This window comes from Ovis canadensis, chromosome 26, assembly GCF_042477335.2.
Source record: "Ovis canadensis isolate MfBH-ARS-UI-01 breed Bighorn chromosome 26, ARS-UI_OviCan_v2, whole genome shotgun sequence".
Lineage (NCBI taxonomy): Eukaryota > Metazoa > Chordata > Mammalia > Artiodactyla > Bovidae > Ovis > Ovis canadensis.
In genome coordinates this window covers 31,412,038-31,433,096 of record NC_091270.1, presented here as the reverse complement: position 1 = coordinate 31,433,096, position 21,059 = coordinate 31,412,038, and the positions used below count along the sequence as shown (strand labels likewise).

General features: G+C 37.7%; 1 protein-coding gene across 44 annotated transcripts in view; it reads left to right on the top strand.

Moving 5' to 3' along the window:
- SORBS2 (sorbin and SH3 domain containing 2) overlaps positions 1 to 21,059 on the top strand; it is a 211,515-nt gene that overhangs the window by 33,421 nt on the left and 157,035 nt on the right. For 25 of the 44 annotated variants that reach the window (XM_069573232.1, XM_069573241.1, XM_069573226.1 and 22 more), the window contains exon 2: positions 2,426 to 2,565. The gene's annotated coding sequence lies outside the window, so the exon portion shown is untranslated. Of the gene's footprint in view, positions 1 to 2,258; positions 2,566 to 21,059 lie in introns of those variants that run through there. The other 19 variants (XM_069573228.1, XM_069573235.1, XM_069573229.1 and 16 more) reach the window with 9 other exon arrangements.

Genomic DNA, 21,059 nt, shown 5'->3' with positions numbered 1-21,059 from the left:
AAGTGCTGGACATGATTTAGCGACTCAACAGCAACAACAACAAGGCTTAACAGTGATAATATCACTAACTTTTATGTTTTCTGTGTATCAGGCATTACTTGGTTAAGCATTTTATGTGCATAATCATATAAACCCGACCACAGCTCTATGGATTGGCGTTATTACCCCATCTTATACAGAAGAAGAGTTATGCCAAAGGCCCATTTAATGTTTCATCAATATAAGAAGCCCACTCTAATATAAGCATTTCTGAATGATTTTAAATCAATTTTTTTGGTTAAAAAAACACAAAGGAGAAAAAGAAAGAAATAAAACCATTAACAGTACAGTTGATATAACTGTTACGTTATTAATAACTTACAAAAGACATAGTAGTTGGGTAAGTACTCTAACTTTAAAAATATGCCTCAATTTGCACTCTTCTGTGATGCCAAATCTGTTGAAAAGTTCTTAGGGACAGGCTGTCTGGACAGTCAAGATCTTTGGGGAACAAGGGAGCCCTGGGTGAGTTACTTGGCAGGGTAGGACTCATCCTAAATGGAACAGGGAGTTGGGTCATAACCTGTTCATTCAAGTACAGATGGACATAAAATGACTCTAAAAATAGTTCAACGTGAAGCAATGGGCTTCTCTCAGTATTGGTGTGAAAAGCACCCAGTTTGTAATTTAAAAATAATGGTTGACTTAGTACTCAAATAGTTAATCTTTATCTGTTCCCTTAACTTCCACAGTTTCTCAAGGAAGGTCCATTTTTAAATGCATTTTCCTTTTCATTATAAATTACTATAAGGAGCAAAAGGAAAAACAGTTAAAAAGTTTAGTCCCTGTTACATGGCATAGTGATTTGATATTTCTATACATTTCAAAATGATTACTACAGTAAGTCTAGTTACCATCTGTCACCATACAAAGATATTACATAATTATTGACTATATATAATCCTCACACTGTCCATTTCACACCTTGTGATTCAATTTATTTTGCAACTGGAAGTTTGTACCTCAATCTGCCTCACCTATTTCTGTCCTCAGTATTTTCTTTAATCAGTTACACGGAAAGAACTGAATTTGATGTGAGCCTCTGGTAGCCAGCCTTCATAATATTCACTATAAAATATATCAAGGTGGTTTTTATAATGGACTAAGATCAGGGGATCTCCTTTTATCTCTCAGCAGTACTTCCTGACTGCACACTCATTTTCTTTGTTACAAAGAATGGGGAGTTCAGAGGTTTCAGGGATTTCATCTAGAACAGAGGCTTTTATACAAATACTTAAGTGTTTCCTTGGTAGGAAGTAACTAATTTTCCTTTTTCGGAATGTTGCAAAAAGCTTAATGAAGCAATGGCCGTCAGGAGTCGGTCTGATGACGCATATATTCCCTGGGTCAGAGTAAGAGATCTCCACATCTTCAGTTGCCATGGTTTAAATAGCCTGTGGAAAAGAAGCTGTAAACGTCTGTAACAAATTCTGTCCTTACTCTCGCTGCGTTTGTGTGCTGTAAACTTTTCGAGGCAAAGAAATTAATTCTGTCCGCTATTGTATTCTCAGAGTGCTTGGCATATCAGAAGTTTTGCCACAAAAATGTTTGTTGAATGAATGAATACAATTTCCAGATCTTAATTCATCATTCTACAAACAAAATGAAAGCTCAGAGTTTGCCAGTCATTGCTGGTGACCCAGTCTGAAGTATTTCTTCACTGGCCTTTGGAGCGGGGAGAGAGCAGGGGATGGGTGCCTGTCTGCATCTTGTCACTGAATGGCCCCCAATCTCTGCCAAGAGATAAGAAATGTCAACAGCTTAACCCAGTAGCTTTCAAAAATAGCATGGTTGATGAGACTGGAAATGTGGGTGTGGGCTAGAAATAAATCATTTGTCTTCAGTCTTAAGGAGGACAGGCTGACAACAGTTATTCCTCCCAGAGAGAAATGTAAAATATTTTTTAAGACCCATATAAGCCGGCCAGGAACTATCAGAAGAAAAGTCTTTCCTCTCAATACGGCATAAATAGGACATCTGATTTTCAACGAATCAGGTGAATCATTTTGAAAACGCAAGGATTATGGCAAAGTACTATGTTTCTTTAAGATTCCAGTTAAGTTTTTTTGTTGTTGTTACTGTGTGTTTTGCTTTCAATCATGCTGGCAGTTTTCCTCAAAATATAAATGAATATTTGCACAGTGAAGCAAGTTGTTGTGGGTTTCCTGGTTTGTGTCCCTGCCCCCCCACACACACCCCTGGGGGGGGCGGGATGTGGCGATCCAGGCAAGGTTTTTTCATCCTTTGCAGACAGCCCCGGCTGCTGTTAAATGCTGAAAATAGCTCAAATGCTCTCAGAACAGTAGCACCACCCAGCAGCTGAGATTCTTTCTCTCTCTCACTTGCTTTCTCTCTTGCCCACCCCCCCACCTTTTTTTTTTTTCAGACACTTGGATTGGACTTAATCTTAAACCTCTAGAGTTCAAGACCTTTTAAAAAGGGCTAAATAAACAACCTCCACATGTAAAAGGCCACTGACTCCTACTTCCTCTCTTCAGAGCAACTGTTGAACCTGGCTGCCTGTAGGTAAGATTTTTTTTTTAAAATTCTGGAATTATTTTGTTGGGTTATCACATGGACTCAGTATTTTTTAAATAACTTGTCAATGGTGAAAATAAGCAGGGGGTGGGGGGGGACGGTTCTGGGGGTGCTGAACGCCCTCCAGGTAGATACAGTGTTCCACAGTCCAGCAGCAGCCGCCTGAGTGCCTTTCTGCGACTGCAGCTTTAAACAGTGCTGAACGCGCTCTGGACAATGCTGACCTGCAGAACAGAGCTGTCTGTGCCTGAGCCTGAGCCGGTGCAGAACGCTAATTAAGCCTGCTTGCCAGGATCATCCCAGAGCCTTTCAGACACCCTCATTTTCTTGTTTAGACGGGGTTTACTTATTTTTAACTTTCTAAGGGCGTTGTTTTTTTTTTAAGGGAAAAGATGCAACTACCTGAGTAAAGGAGCTAGATTAGTGATTTATTCTTTAAGGACAATGAGCGGCTCTATCTTATTACCTTCCTTCACCACTGCTTTGTTCATTGCTACTGTGGAATTAGAACAATTTTTTGTTTGCTTTTGTATTGTATCTTCCTACCACAATTCAGTGACTCAGTTTTGAGGTTTCCTTACCTAGCCGATGGTCTTCGGCTAGAAGTTTTCTTTCTCTACTGTGACAGTATAATAGTTTGGAGGGTTTTCTGTGCTTTCTCCCTCCCCCCCCTTACGCTTGGTCTTGACATTTTGCAAAGCACTTTGATCTGTGGACTTTAACTTCAAACATGGCATTTACTTTGATTGTGGGTATTTACTATGTTCAGTAAAAAGTCTTCTTCTTTTTTGTTTAAGGCTTTTATATCATTTCCTTGGAATAGTCTATTGGGTTTTGGTTTTCTCTCACTGATATGTGTTAGGTTTTATTAGTACAGGGATCCCCCTCCCCCCAACAGAAAAGCAAAGACTTCTATGGCAGGTTTCTCTGACCATCACAGAGTTTATGATAGCTCTCTGCTCCACTCAGCAGATGTCTAAAATCAAGCAGGAAATAATGGTGCACAGACCAGACTCTATCAACCCCTCATGTAAGTGCCTCTAAATTGCCATATGCCTTGGGGCCCCTACTGTTGCTGTTTAACAGGGACACTGAAATCCTTGGAATTTAGAGATTCTTATTTCCAAAGAAGTTTATTGGTATCTCACCATATGTCGAAAGAAAGCAAGCATTTTAAACACACATCTTGCAGGTAAATTTTTTTTTTTTTTCAAAAAAGAAAGTAAAAGAAGAAAAAAAATTTTTTTTAAGAAATAAAAGAACATTTTACAAAGGAAAACTAGAAAAAAAGGAAAGGAGAGAAAAAAAATTCTCTGTAGCCAGAAGTCTGTTATGCTAGTGAAACTTCTGCTGAATGAGGGATAAGGAATGAAAAAAATGTATTTCCTAAAATAGGCAGAGTGTAGCACTTTCTAGCCATTCAGTCACCCTTTAGATGTTCTCTTTGTTTTCGAGAAAATTCATGGGTATATCACATTTGTTTGTCACTCTTTTCTTCTCTACTGCAAACAAAGGGTGTTTTCAAAGTCCTCAGCCAGATACTGAGTTTGTCGTCTCCTGGCAATCTGGCCTTGCGTCCTGGTGAAGGTGAACAGTAGGACGAGCCTAATCCTGTCAGGAGACTAAGTGCCAGGCAGGGACCCTGGCTCCTCAGAGCTGACACAGGACACACCCTGTGCCCTGCATCGTGCTGACAAGAAAGGAAGCCAGTGGCCTCCGGACTCAGGTTCAGAGGGTGGAGCTAGGGAGTAAGTTATGGGAGACGTCCCTCTGGATTAGAAGCAGATGCAACATGATCTCTAGAACTAGGACTGAGATTGAAGGAAAACCTAGAGCTGTTCAGTCTAATTTTTTTTTTTAATTTCCCAAAGCTGGACATTTAATTACTAATTTTCTCTCTTCCGATCTTTATTATAAGAGCTTTTGAATCATCTCATTTCTGTGATGTGTGTATAGTCAAAACTTGAAATCCTTTGGTCATTTTGAGCATATCCTTCATTACCTTCGGTGGGGGTCTTCCCTTTAATACTAGGCATTCTTGATTTGGCATTGCTGAGGAGAAATGTGCTGCTAAAAAGGCAATGCTAGTTAAATGGCAACCCACTCCAGTGTTCTTGCCTGGAGAACCCCAGGGACGGGGAAGCCTGGTGGGCTACCGTTTATGGGGTTGCACAGAGTCAGACATGACTGAAGCGACTTAGCAGCAGCAGTAGCAGTTCAGTTGCAGAATCCAATGGCTGAAATGTGTTTGGAATGTGATAGAAGCTATTCCATTCTTGAACAAGCCATTTTTTTCCTGTTCTGTTGGTTTTTTTTTGTTTTTTTGTTTCCTTTTGCCTCTTAATTTTACTTTGAAACTTTGGCTTGTTTGAATGTGAAACTCAAGGATAAACGTAGCCAAAACCACTGAGTTTCACACAGCTTCCACATGAAAGAAGTATTCTACCCAGCCTTGCTCAAAACTTGGCCCATGTTTTGCCAAAAGTTTCATGAATGTCACTGAGCCTGGATTTGAAACATAATCCCAAGTCAAGTGACTTCTGGTGACTTTGAGGCTGTCCTGTAGAAGTATAGAATCTGTCAAACAAGGGCACCCCTTATTTTCACATCTCTGACTATAATTTCATGTATACATACATTTTTGCAATAAACTTCCATTTGTTCTGTGATACTTTAAAGCCAGGTTCAATCCTAACGTGAATTTTTATCACTGGGGTATTGAAGCAATTGGCAAATAGAAGTCTGCATTTTAAAATTCCAACACAGTCTGAAGCAAGTGGTGTGAACATGTTGGTATAATTCAGCTGAAGGAAGTCAGTCCCAGGAGAGTCATGGAGTGGCTTTCTTTGCTTAAATATACTTCTGTGCTCATGTGGAACAAACAGTAACATTTTGTCCAGGTCTATCTGCTTGACAGTATGCCTTTTGTTCGTTCTCCAAAGGTGGTGTCAAATATATTGGTGGAAAAATAATAAACTTACAGATTTTTTTTTTTGGCCTGCTCAACTGACACACTCCTAGGGAACATTGTAAGCATTGAAAAGTTTAGTAACGTTACTTGTAATGTATACTGAGGGTAAAGGAATCCTCAGCAGTCAATTTTCTTCAGAAAAGCTTGACCTCGAGCTGTTGCGTGACAGCCAAATGGGCTGGGTTGTGAAGTTGTGTGTGTGTGTGTTGAGTGGCTGGAAAGGAAGATGGGATTTGTAAACTTGGTTCAGCAAATGTTACATTTACACGAGAAACAACTGAGAAGAAGAAGGAGACAAAGATGAGAGCACTGGAAGTAAGAGGAGACCATCTGGTGCAGAGGCTGAGGAATCAGGACTGTTCAGTAGTGACTTCTTTAACACAACTTTGTCCTGGAAACTAAAACTCTACCTGCAAAATACCCACACCTGTAATTTTATTTAATACTCAGGGTTATCAGAGATAATAGACTGTGCTTTTATTTCACCCCATGCATAGTTGTTTCACATTCAATAACTGATTTCCTGGGTCATCTGTCTTAAGGTAGGGTGGTATTCCTACTAATATGGGGTTGGTCATGCAGGCAGTGTGTTCCCAATGTACAGGTGAGGACACTGATCCCCAACGTTGCCACAGTATCTATTTTACATCCCTAGAAAATAGTCAATGGTAGGTTGGCTCTCATATCAAGAGTTTTCAAAGTGTACCGTTCCATCTCATTACATAATACAAAGATATAAAACAAGTTAAAAATAAAAGCCAAAGGATAATAAGAAAATAGTTAGTCCAAGCTATGAGGGGAACGCTATTTGGAATCATAACAATTTCTGAGTTTCTGTACTTCACTGAGAAATAATAATCAAATAATCAAATAACCAAATAATCAAAAGTAGGATGAAGATTACAGAGAAAGACAAGCATGTGCCAGTGGTATAATGAACCAAAAGTTATGACTTGGTGATCAAAACAAGACGCAGGTCAGTGAAAAGAATCACGTTAGTAACTTGATACAGCTTAAATAAAATAATGTACTTGCTACTGAAAGGTCAATCCAGTATTAGAAAAGATAGGACAGAAACACTAATCTCTTGTTTTGAAGATAAATTTGGACTTGAAAAAAGAAAGTGAATTTAGTTTAATGGAAAAACACATGTACAGCTTGTGTTATTAAAGCACTGTGTTTTGGTTACTTTGACCTGATACAAATCCTGGTCCAAGCACAACTTTGAATTGGTTTAATTCTAGTGGAGCCGTTGCTCTTGACATGCATTCAGCTTAGTGGTACTTCTCTTGTGCAGTTTTGCAAACCTAAGAAATTTGGTTGGTTTCGAATTTAGCTCCAAGCAGTGTTCAGAACTTTTGTGTTTGTTCGACCTGACCATTTAAATATTTTAAAACCACATAACACTCAACTTTAGAACGAATTCCTAGTGTTAAAAATACCTAAGAATGTTGAAAAAGTTATGTGTAGGTACACTGTCTGCAAATTTAATGAGCATACAACCAAATATAGTTAACAAACACAGTTTTGATCTGTAGATCAAAACTATTTTCTATTCCACATTTGTATGGTTTACTATGAAAGTATTCACTTTAAATTTTTTTTTATTATACTGGGATTAAAGATCATGGTTAAGGACAGAAAATTGGGAATTCTCTGTCAGTCCAGGGGTTAGGACTCTGCACTTTTACTGCCGAGGGCCTGGGCTCCCCCCAGGTTCAACCTCTGAGTGGGGACCTAAGATCCCACAAGCCACAGGGCGTAGCCAAAACATTCTCTTAAAGAGAAAAGAAAAGAGAAGCATGGAAATCTATCCCCAAACAAATATGGCTGAGTAAATGTGCAGTTAGACTAGAAACCACATCCTTGTGGTACCAGCAAAGCCAAGTGTTTGAAGGTATTGTCTGGCATCTGGTTGACCTTCACGTGGACATCTGTGAATAGTCCAGAACAGTGGGTCTGTACTGAAGGATTCAGCAGGGGAGTGTTGGAGATTAAGGAGGAAGTTTTGCACTAATTCAAGAAGGATGCTAAATGTCAAGCTAAGAGATCCACACCTCTTTCTGATGTAAGAAGTGGTCATTATCCCTGACTGTACAGGGCAGTAAAATGATAACTTTGGGAAGAAGTAAACAGCTTACAGGGTATCACGTCTTAGAGATTGAGATTTTAAAAAAATTAAATTGCTTTGAATAAAAATTTTTGAAATATACATCTTTTAGTATTTTTATTTAATTAAAAATTTAAATAAACTCATTCTGTTTGTTTATAAATGTTTTAAAATTTGAAATATAAATTATTTTACTTATAAAATGTAAACAATATTTTATAAATTATTTGCTATAAAACTCAATAATTTACTATTGATGTGGGGCATAAAATTAAATCCCTGAAATTTTCTTTTTTATATTAAATACGATTTTTTTCATTCAAAGCAAGATAAAACCAAAAGTACATATAAACAAGTTCTAAACTTTATATTGATATCACAAAAGACTGTGACTTATGATGAGAAACTTTTAAAAACCAAGAGACCGAAAAACTGAGTGAAATGGTAAATTCGGCAAAAGACAATTTTTTGTAGAAAAAATAATGAAAGTTGACTTTGTAAAAAAACAAAAAGCTTTTTTAAGATGACTATTAGTTTTCAATATAAAACATATTTCATTTTAGTGTTTAAGCTACTTTACTTTATAAATGAATGGATGAATTTTATATTCCAAAATTAAAGTTGGCATTTGCACTTTATCTCACATGGTAAGATCCATCACTTAATAGCCATAGTTTGTGTAAAAACTTGTCTGGAAATGAAGTGATAATATTTATGCTAAGGTAAGAAAATTTGATTTTGATTACAGTGAGAGTTTTATCCTCTTTATAACATTTTACCTATTTTGTATATTGAAATTAAACAAAAAGCATTGAGGTTAAAAATCACTTGTGCCTAAATCATGTACATCCTTTTCCTAATCAACATTCTGAATGACTATATAAGAGCATACAAAAAATTACATGCAAAAATACTTGGCAGAAGATCAGTTTGCATTTTTCAATGAACATTATAGCTTCTTTCACTAACACATGACGTGCTTTTTAATTTAAGAAGATTAAGAGGTTACTAGTAAATGCAAATGGTGTTTTAAGGGACCACAAATAACTACTTTTAATATCCTAAGCATTTTCATATTTATTGAGTGAATATTGTCATAAGGGTCTTTTTATATTGCTTCAGTCATTTGCTTCTTAAAGACTGCCGCCACCATCCTATATATGAAGCATATGGAGCTTGAGGTTTAAAACTTGACACTCTGACACTCTGACTACTGAGCAATCTCAAGGTAGAAGACACTGATAAAATCCAAAACAACTTTTCAAGTTAAAAATTCACAACCAGCCATAGGAAAGAATTGCTTTTACCTTAAAGAAAAAAAAAAAGTATCAATTAAAAACCTGTATTATAAAAGATGCACTAAAAAATATGATTCTCAGATTCTGGTTACCTTGGGGGACATAGGGAAGATATTTCAATCAGAGGTGTGTACCACAGAATTTAATTGAATTCATAATGTCTTATATTTTAAGATGAATCGTGGGGACATGGATATTTTTATATTATTCCTTTTATCTTTTGAATGTCTGAGTAAATGCTGGCATCTTCCATGCCTTAAATTTAAGATAAACATTGTATATACTGAAAATTTTAAGTATATTTCTCAGCTGCTAATATTGAGAAGACAATATTAATTTTAGTGAAAAGCGATTTTATAACATATAGGCAAGCCTTTCAGTGGCCACAGGACCATAGCAGTGGTTTGATATGCATGAGTTTCCAGTTAATGTTATCCTGTGCAAAGTAAGGACGACCTATGTTTACTATAAAGACTTCACTCTGTAACTTAATAACACATTTCTTAAAATTTATTAAAAAATTTACATACACACAACTGTTCCTTAATTTTCACACTAACACTTTGATATCATGGGGCAGGGGAAAGTCCAGTGATTTTTCGTTATCATTTGGTAGGAACCTGCCAAATGAGAATTTTCATTCTGATTTTTTTGTTGTTTGTTTTATCCATAGAGTTATTTCAAAATGCTAAAATGGAAAAGCTGGCAGGCAGCACTATCTTTTTTTTAGGAGGTTTGATGAATGATGGATTATACTGAATAACTTTCTTTTTTTTATTGCAAGTGATTTTACACTTAGTCTGAAAATTCAGTACAAGCCAAAAGTCCCTTATCTTAAATCACAGAATTCAAAGAAAATATATTTCCTAAGTTTCCAGAGTAATATCTATAAACAAATGTGAGGAAGAGGCTTTTCGATTTCTGGCATTAGACACTGTCAGTTCCCTGACTATTAAAGTCTCTTCTCCTTTGCCTCCTGTGACACTGAAATATTTTCCTCCAGTCTCTGATCACTCCTGAATTCCACTGACAGGTGAATCTTTCTTTGCCTGATCTTAAAGGTGTTCCCTTGGGTTCTGTTCCTCGGGTCAAATCTCCCCTCAGTTCACCTTTATCCTCCTTTGTGACTATCTTAAAATCTATGCCTCTATCCCTCATCTCTTTCATGAGTTCCAGCCTCACATCTATAAGGAAATGGTAAACACCCCATATGAATATTTTCAGTGTGTTTCAAACTCAGTACTTTTAAAACTCATTATCTTCCAATTCCCAACTTGCTCTTCTTCCCCAGGGCTCTGTTTTAATAATTGTGTCACCGAGTTATTCAGAATTAGAATCTTAAACAAGCACTCAAATGTTCCTTCATACCAGCTTAGTCACTGTCGAGTCTACCTACACACACAACTTCAATATCGCCCCTTGCCCTCGCTTAAAAGCCACTGCAACATTCTTGACTAGAATTTCTCAGCACTGTCCTGATTACTCTTGACATCCATATTTTCTGCCCTCCAGTCTAATCCCTTGAAGCAGAGATGCTTTGTTGAAATAAACAAGCTTGGTATGTAGACTTCCCATACACCACACTCCCCTATCATATAGCAACTACATTCACTTTGCTCTCTCCTCAGGCTTGCGGGACCAGGAAAGATGGTCATGTCAACCAATGGAAGTAAAACTCAATATATGGTGTTCAGACATAAATAGCCCTGGGTTTTCCCAGACAAAAGGCAGAGTTGGCAACCTTTCCAGATTCATTAGTAAGAAAAAGTGTGGCTCGCTGTGCCAGCCATGGAATAGAGATCCAAAGTCAGTCTAGTTACTTCTCTCAAAAAATCCTTTCCCTCCGATTCTCCTTCTAACAGTAGTTCACAAATCACCTGTTTCATTGGCACTTATTATGTACAATGTGATGGTTGTAGGCAAAGGCTAAGCGATGAACATTTTGTTAAAAAAAAAAAAAAGACCATAGGAAGAACACAAAGTTTTAAGCCAGAAACCCCATGTGATTCATAAGTGACAGTGGAAGAAGTCTTTGAGAAATAAATGACTTTAATTTTTTGAGGAGCCTCCATACTGTTTTCCATAGAGGCTGCACCAATTTACATTTCCACCAACAGTGTACAAGGGTTTCCTTTCTTCACATCTTCAATAAGACTTGTTATTTCTTATCTTTTTGATGATAGCCATTCAACTCTAAAATATGTGAACATCTTCAGAACTAAGTAGAAAACAAAGAAATGACTGAAATAATATAAAAAGATCCTTATGACAATATTTCACTCAATAAATATGAAATCACTCAAGGTATTAAAATCATCTGTGGTCACTTAAAATGCAATTGGTTTTACTAATAAATTCCTAATTTCCTTCCTCTCTGATTTATATGTAAGAACGCTCTTCTTAAACATAAGCACAGTCAAGTGTTAAATGTACCAAGCTCTAATAGTCCATTAAAAAATACAAAAACAAGGAATGGAGCTGTTTTGGGGACACCATAAAGGTCCCACTCATTGAATGACTGTCATAATTATAGTAAATATAACTTTATCTGAATAGTAGGATATAAAGAGTGAAATTCTAAATACCAAACTTCTGGATCTTTTAACGTTTCTTTCACCATTGATCTTTAGTCATCTGATCAGTAATCGTTTATTAAGAGGCTACTCAGTAGTCTGTTCTGGCCTCTGTGACAGTCCCTGAGAACTAGCCATCCCCCCACACCACCCCCCCATCCCTGTGCAGTAGGAGATAGTTATTGAAAGGTAATTGGCCAAATAGTCATATAATTAAAACTGTAATAAGAGCCACGAAAGAAAGATAAAGGATGCTGGAAGAGCAGAATTCACAACTGTGAGGACCAAGGGTCAAGGACAAAAAGACAGCTAGATTTGGAATTTAGTGAAATTATTAGGAAGGTGAGTCACTTGGGGTAGCAACCAGAAGAAGCATTTCCTGTGCCAGGAATGATGGTCCCTTTTACCAATTACTGAGGGTAAAGAATGAAGAGAGATGGACACGATTCCTCCAAAAATAGATACGTCAGCCATCACTGTGAACATCCACCCTCTCGATACAAGTGAGTGCATGTGATGGACTTTTTGTCCTGTGGAAAATATCTTTAGAATGATAGCTAGCTGTGCTAGTATATATATATATATAGTGGTGTTGGAGAAGACTCTTGAGAGTCCCTTAGACTGCAAGGAGATCCAACCAGTCCATCCTAAAGGAGATCAGTCCTGGGTGTTCATTGGAAGGACTGATGTTGAAGCTGAAACTCCAATACTTTGGCTACCTGATGCGAAGAGCTGACTCATTTGAAAAGACCCTGATGCTGGGAAAGATTGAGGGCAGGAGGAGAAGGGGATGACAGGGAATGAGATGGTTGGATGGCATCACCAACTCAATAGACATGGGTCTGCATGGACTCTGGGAGCTGGTGATGGACAGGGAGGCCTGGCGTGCTGTGGTTCATGGGGTCGCAAAGAGTTGTACATGACTGAGCAACTGAACTGAACTTATATATATATATATATATATATACACACACACACGTACACACACACTAATTTATATGTATGTGTGTATATATACATACAAACTAGTTTATATATATATATATATATATACTAGCTTATATATATATAAATTCTCCATGGATTATATAGTGTTGTGTTTGCTCCTGCTTAAATATTGAAGGAGTATGATTTCTGAAATGATTTATGAAAGATGAATGTGACTTTGAGTAAAACTTATTTGAGCTTTAAGTAGGATTTTCAAGATAAACATCCAAGGAAATGTCTAACAAGAGGGATATTGAAACACAATTTCTCAATGAATAAAGACCTTACTGATTGCAGCTATGAATTCAAGTATTTTGACATATGTTCATGTGTTTGTTTTGAGGCATGTAAGGAGTTAAAAGTGAAAGAAAATGTTTAAAGTTCTCTTCCTCACTTTGAACTACATTTCAAAGAAATACATACTTTCAACGTAAAACATATTTCCTCCATAGACCAACACAAATATGTGTATGAATGTGAATTAAATCTCATGGTTGGGGTTATATCTGTTAATTTTTATTATGTATCTATAATGGCAACTATTTAAAATATTTTCTGCTTTAATAATATTATTCAGAGTAGTACTGATAATAATATTTCTTCTGCTTCATATACCCTTATTTACATTTTTCAAAATCAGCAATGAGACTAATTTATTTTAAGAATTCCAAGGTTTTCAAACAAAAATACCTGCATGCAACTAAAAAAAAAAAAAGAGAGAGAGAAAGAAACATGGTTTTTAATGCATTATTTACTTTAGGTATTTACTGTGATCGATTGTGTCCAGCTCTTTGCCACCCCATGGACTGTAACCCTCCAGGCTCCTCTGTCGATGGCATTTTCCAGGCAAGAAGACTGGAGTGGGTTGCCTTTTCCTTCCCCAAGGGATCTTTCCAACCCAGAGATCAAACTAACATCTCCTGTATTGCAGGCAGATTTTTACCACTAAGCCACCAGGGAATTTTTCCAGAAATAATCATAAACTTATATTTGTAAAAGGTAGCTGAGCACATTTATAACATTTCTTTTCCAGGGATCAGTATTGCTCTAGAAACTGCTGTTTGAAATCACAAAGTGGGTATCTGTGTAGACATCTTTTGTTAATTTTTCAGATTATTCCTTCCTCATGCTACCATGAACAGTAGCAAAAAGGAATCAGAGAGAGCAATAAACAATGAACTTCCAGTTTAAAGAGTATTAAACAAAGCACTTCCAATTCAATGAATATTGTATTCCTAAAATAAGTCTTGAACCCAAGAACTGGGAAACCTGGGCATTCATGGGCAATAGAAATATGTCAAAAAAAGGAGAATCAGAATATTTGCTAGAATCCCTAAACTGTGCAATTCCTGAATGAGCCAACTTTGAGTAGAAAACAGAAATCTGCCTCATAGGAATATGAAAGTGCTGTGGCATAGAGTATTTTATAGAAGTTGAAGATTTGACCTTGCGTGATTACTGAAGCTGACTTAGAATACTGTCCATGGCAAGAATACTGGGCTGGGCTGCCATTGCCTTCTCCGTGTTCTCTTTACTCACGGTCAATAAATCTGTCCTATGCTATAGTCATGTAGCTCAGCCCTTAGGAAAAGACATCCCTCTTCCTTCCAACACACACACACACATCTTATTTGATTTCTAAATATATCAAATGGAAAACCTTACCCTCATCTATGAACCTGACAATGCTTGGTATTAGGAGAATTACTGAGAAAAAAAAGCAATCAACTCTTTTATCGCTGTTACTTGAAAGGTGCTTTCCTTACATTAGGCAGAAATAGTTTTAACTCCTACTTCATCTCTTAACCCAGAAACTGTTCTTTCCTCTGGCATTTGGTGCACCACAGGACATGTTTCATTTCTAAACTTAGACCAAGTTCCTTGTCTCTCTAGAGATATTAACAGCACCGCCATTCACTCAGACAGAGGCAATCAGAGCACCTTCTAAGAGGAAAGCGCTGCTCTGAGTTCTTGGGACACATCAGTGAACAGCACTGATCAAAATTTCTGCCCCCAAAGAGCTTACATTCCCATGAAAAGAAACAAACAATAGAAGATAAATATAAGTAATTACGTAGTAGGTGAGAAAGTAACAGAGTGCTTTTAAAATACAACAGACTAAGAAAGATGTGGAGAATGTGTTGAAGACACTGTGGCTCGGGATTTTAAACGTGGAGCAAAGAACATGAAGGAGTGAGAAGCTGTCCATATGGATCTCTGGGGGAACCGTAGTCTAGGCAGAAGGATGTGCCCCCCCCCAATGCCCCCAAGGAGCCAAGGCTTCCCTGTTCGAGGTACAGCAAGGAGCCTGACCCAGTTGCAGCCGAGAGAGGAGAGAGCACCTGGAAGATGAGATCAGAGAGGCACTTACACTACAGAAGGCACTTACACTTAACCCTCTGGCTGCTCTATTGAGAGAAATCTGCAAGGGAAGGGTGGAAGCTAGGGAACTAAGGAGGAAGCTAGCGCAATAACCAAGTGAGAGAAGATGACGGCTTTGGACAGGGTGGGAATGGAAGAGGTGACAAGAAGTGGCTGGTTCTTCCATGGGTATCTAGATCCCTGGGACATTCCAAGATTGAGAGGTCAGGACGCAGAGGAGAAACCAATCAATGGACCTGAGAAGACGTATCTAGAGAGACAGGAGGAAAAGCAAGAGGGCGCCGTGTGCTGGAAACCAAGAGGGAAAATTGTATCAGAGGAGGAGGCATGATCAAGTAAGATGACAACTGAGACTTGGCTAGTGAATTTCACAAATTGGAGAGGATTAGTGACCCTGACAAGAGCAATTTGGCGGAGTGGTATAATTCTGGAAGGTCTTTGGCGTGATATTTAACTTTTAAAAAACTGAAGTGTTTTTATTGGTGGGTAATAGCTTTTTTGATCGATTTAAACTTCCACATTATTTTTACTCCACATGCCCAGCAGTCACAGATTCCACAGTCACTGGACCACTTGAGCCCATGGTGCCAGTGTTTAATGAAATATGTGTCTTCAGGTCGGTAAACTTCACCATGCAACTTGGAGTGCTTCCTGCAGATCCACTTTCTGACTGCTGAGTGTTTACATGGACCATGGCAATACCCAAAATAAAAATGCTTTTATACTTATAGATTACTTCACTGAATTATATAAAACTGATATCAATAAACACATTTACTCCAAAAAAATGAGGTATAACACAAACAAATTCATGCAGATTTAATGGCAATCTGTGAATTGTTGTTTAGAACCTGAGAGTTTCTGCACCACCAGTCTTACTAATTGCGTGAAGAATTACATGATATTCTGGTTATCAACCTTCATGTTAACAATCTATAGTAGTTTCCACTTATTACACTCAATCACATGCGTGAATCAGCCAATTTGTACAAGCTGTCTTGCAAATAACTCCTATAATAAGAGTAAAATAAGAAAACCACCATTATGGAAATTATTGTTAAAACACTTAAGCCTGAATTTTACCATCTCCTAGCTGGAGAGAAAGCAGATGCTTTAAGGACTTGAAACAGCTGAACTAATGTATGCTCTCATCTGTGTGATGTGTTATACAATACAGTCCTATACCAAACAGGTTTCTCTCTGCTAGACTTTTATTGTGCTTCTGTGTTTGATTATGTTATCCTGAAAAAGGTAAACACAGTGTTTTAATTTCTAAGGACTCAGAATAACCATTAAAATAGAATTGTGATGTTGCATTGCAACAAATGATATTGAAGGTAAATGCTATTTTCCTATCTTGAAATTATTTTATAACAGCATTAGTTTCTGAAGTCTTTAAAATATCAGGTTAACAATGAAAGGGAAATTTTAAAAAAAAATCTCTAAAAGCTCAAATGTACAGTTAAAGACTAAAATTTGATATAAAGTTTAGTTGTGTTTTCCTATCCAGAAATCAAAACTTGAAGAGCAGCAAGGGAATTTTACTCTTCAAATTTCAATATAGGGCTTCTCCGGTAGCTTGGATGATGAAGACTCTGCTTGCAATGGAGGAGACCCCGGTTCAATTCCTGGGTTGGGAAGATCCGCTGAAGAAGGGATAGGCCACGCACTTCAGTGTTCTTGGGCTTCCCTGGTGGCTCAGCTGGTAAATAATCCACCTGCAATGTGGGAGACCTGGGTTCGATCCCTGGTTGGGAAGATCCCCTGGAGAAGAGGAAGAAGGGAAAGGCTACCCCCTCCAGTATTCTGGCTTGGAGAATTCCACGAACTGTTATAGTCCATGGGATAGAAAAAAGTCAGACTGAGTGACTTTCACTAAACACCAATGCATTGCTGATATATTTTTTTAATTTATTTATTTTAATTGAAGGCTAATTACTTTACAATATTGTGGTGGGTTTTGCCATACATTGACATGAATCAGCCATGGGTGTACATGTGTCCCACATCCTGAGCCCCCCTCCCACCTCCCTCCCCATCCCATCCCTCTGGGTCATCCCAGTGCACCAGCTCTGAGTGCTCTGTCTCATGCATCGAACCTGGACTGGCAATCTGTTTCACATATGATAGTATACACACTGATATTTACTGCAGAACTATTTTCTAACATTTGAAGTGAAACTTGATCTTTTAATACATGTAACTGGGTATGAAATCAGGATCAGTGAGATAAACAAATGAAAGATTTTTACCTCAGTGAGCCATTGAGGGTATGTTCTATGCAGTGATGTTTGATGAGTGACAAGAAGGTCCACATGAGACCGTTAGCCATTGTGATCCAAGTTAATGAATGCTTTAGCCCCTCTCGGTAGTCAAACCCAGCTTTCAAGACTTGGTGCTACTTCCAAGCTCTGTGACAATTTTTGTTGTTTTATCTCCTCTGCTAATGTCTGCCAGTTAAAATCTTGCTTGGAAAATTCCATAGACAGAAGAGCCTAGCAAGCTGAAGTCCATGGGGTTGCAAAAGAATTGTGCATGACTTAGCAAATGAAAAATAACAACAATGACAAATGAATGGCAGAATCGATAGTCACATTCCAGGTGACAGTGACTCTTCCCCCTGTTAAGACAAAGGTGCAGGGGACACTAATCAGATCTTTCCCTGAACTGGACAGGACTGCTCTTTCCAGAAGGAAAGGAGCATGATTACTCACAAGGTCAAGAGGGTAGTCTGGGCATGATAACTGACCAGGTCTGTTCCTAAATGACTGGGTGGAATAGACACCTCCCCTTCCCACTCTCACTCCCACCCTCCACTGACCTGCACTGGATATTTAATCTCCTGTGTTAAGCCACTAAAACACAGGGCTTGTCAATTATAGACACTGGCCAAGCTTACACAGTTGGTGACACTATATAGCTACATGAATCCATAGTGAAATATGCCAACATAGCCTAAAAGACTTAATGATTACATATGAAGATATATTTCTGAATTTTTATATTATTAAAAGATACAGGAATAATTTCAGAAACTCAAATCCAATGGTACTATGATTTTACAAGAATTTTTAAAAATATTGAATTTAATTTTTTGATTTCATTTGAAAGTATGTAAGTTACATATATGTCTTTTGGACAATGCTCATTAAATATTTCTGCTTTCTAGGAGGATATCAGTTATTCTAACACAAGGAAAAATCCACAAGATATTAATTTTTTAAATCCCCCCAAATGAAACTGTTATCCTTTCTACTTTATCTGAAAAGAGTATTTTTATGAATAATCTTTAAAAACAGATTTGAACCTGTCAAGTTCCAAATTAAAACTTTCCAGATTAGATATTTAGGAGGCATCTTTTACCTTGAACTCCTCCATGTATTAAAATAAGTTAAACAAAGGGAATTTAAGATTTTCTTATTGTAAAGTAGTAGATCTTATTGCATCTTTATACAACTTATAGTTCCCTGATGTGTTTTTTACCAAAACCTATTTTTTAAAAAAGACTTCCAGACAGTTCTTCATCATCATTAAATGACAGGAAAATGAACAATAGTGCTGGTGTTTAAACAGCCGTGGTTCTATATCCACTCCTCTAAAACCTTATTTTGGTATTCATGGGTCGGTGTCCTACAAAGCATAGTGGCTACAGAGTTAAAATTCATTCATTAGGTCTAATTAGGATCAAATATTTTTTATGCATCAGTAGCTACACTGAGTGTATTTCCTAGGATGGAAATTGTTTGTGGCTAATGTGCTGTAGAACCCATAAAGTATTCATGACTATGTTAACTGGTTCTGAGATTGGGTCCCCCTTTGTAGAATGCCTTTCATCTCAGTAGCTGCTTTATATAATTTGGCTGGGGTTTCCCCTACTAGTCTAAATGTAGCATATTAATGCCAATTTAAAGATCAAATATTATGAATAACAGACATGCATTTTGTCTAATAGATATACATTAATTACCTCAAAAGGGATACAAATTCTTCAGGATATACATTTTTTCATAACTAAATGGGTCAGAATTCATTAGCAGTTTGGAAAGACAAATATAAAGTCTGACCAGTAGCTGAGTTTAATTAAGTTGTCACTTCTTTCAATTTTTTTCTTTAAGGCAATTTTCTGCTCATTACATCTGAATTCTTTCTGTAAAGGACTAAGCTCAGAATATCGTTGCTTTCCATTGGCATGATTTTGATGGAAATATTTTCAGTTTATTCTTTTAAAAGGGTGATGAAACTGAATATAGTCTTTTAAAAGTCTCTCAGTAAATGTAGAGAAGTCTAACCACAATGAATTGTTGCTTAAATTCTTTTCAAATATGTGATTTCAGGTGTGTAGGTTCTGAATACAGATGCTGTCTATATTCTTGATATTTTCCAGTGGGAAAGAGACAGCATTGCGGGGATGATGAGGAAATTTAGACCCCTGGTTTATAACTTATACATATGTGATACATATAGTTGACTCTTAATATGATGCTTTGTATCATCATTTTCATTTACATATGGGGAAGAGCTTCAGAAGTGTTAACTTTCTCTAAGTCCCTGGGCTAGTGAGTTACAGAGCTGGGATTCAAACCTGCTTTGTGCCACATTCCAGTATCCAGGTCAGCCCACGACAGCAGGGAATCTCTCCATATTAGGAGACAGGTAAAAGGAGGTATTTGCAAGTAGCCATATAAATGGTTACATTTGAACAGTTTACTATTTCCCCAGTGAATACACTTAGCAACCAGCCCCACCAGACAGAAAATTAAGCCACAGCACCCAGTTAGGGCTGCAGGTGAGCAACAATTCCCCAAAGAACAGCTAATTTTTGGTTTATAAGGAGTTTAATGGGCATACACTCAGTAGGCATGCAGTTTCTTTTTGGGGTTGCATCAGAGGCTCTGATCTCCATTTTCGTATTTGTTTTGTCTACACGGGCAACACAGAGTCCTCCATTAGCTTTGTAAACTCCTGGCAAACGAGTCCACTCTGGCCCATTCTGCTTTGGCCTCTGCAACATCTCCAAAATTACTTCCTCATCCGTCAACACATACGTTAACTAACATATCTGTGTAGTTTCTTCCCTACCTAAAACTGCGCTGGCCTAAAAGTCCATTTACTCTGAGGTTATACAGCTTCACACATTTGTCTCTGTAATTCTGGCCCCAGATGGCCAGGAATCAGAGGTCCACGTGTTAATGAGTTGGTATCTAATTAGTTCTGATATCCAATCCCACTAAGATTTCAGGTAAAAAAAAAAAAAATGTGTTTTTTTTTTTTCTTTCTCTCTTGTTGTTACTTAAGACAACATGAAGGCTCTGTCTCTATCTCCCTCAAGGCTTGACTCTCGGTGGGGTATCAACAAGGCAGACTCAAAGTAATTAAATCTCCTCTGACAGTCTCTGCCGTTCCCAGGAGTGGCTCAGAGCAGGGCCAATTCCCGGCGCTGTTTGCTCTTGGCAAAACCATGCCATCTTGCCTCCTGACTGTGGCTCTAGGGTCACTCCCATAAGGCACTGGTTTTTGCAACAGTGACTTACATTGTCTCAGTGTTCCTCTCCTCCCCAGATGGTCAGAAGCCACTTCTGCTTCCAGGGAGGCTGGGCACTTTAGTCTCCTCAGCACCGCCAGGAGGCTGACTCATGCACTGGTGGCTGGTCCCTACTGGTAGCTGTGGAATTCCATGGCTTTATCAAGGACCAGTTTTTTTCTAAAGAGCCTTACTCAAAGTTTCCTAAATATGCATTAAAAAAAAAAAAAAAACCAAACACATAACCATAGCAAGCAGAGCTACTTTTCCAAACATCGTTTTGGTCTTTGCTCCCCTCTGAGAAAATAACACCATCTTAGCTTGGAATTCTCTCTCATTCTTCCTCAGGTTCTGTTCCAAAGGGTGGAGCCTCTCGTTTTTGCAGGTGGAAAGTTGCTGCTCCTTGCACTTGGGCACTGGAGTTCATCAATAAATTAGGCTCCAGAAACAGCCCAAAGAAATCCTATAGTTGCCAAAGGTAAAAGGTGAACTGGCTCTAATCATAAGCCAGGTTTGGCTATCATTTTTCAATATGTTACTTGGATTACCTAAAAAAACAAACAAACAAAAAAAAAACCACAAACTGATAAATCAACTCAGTAGCAAAATCTAATAGCATCAGAGATTACTTTGAGGTGGT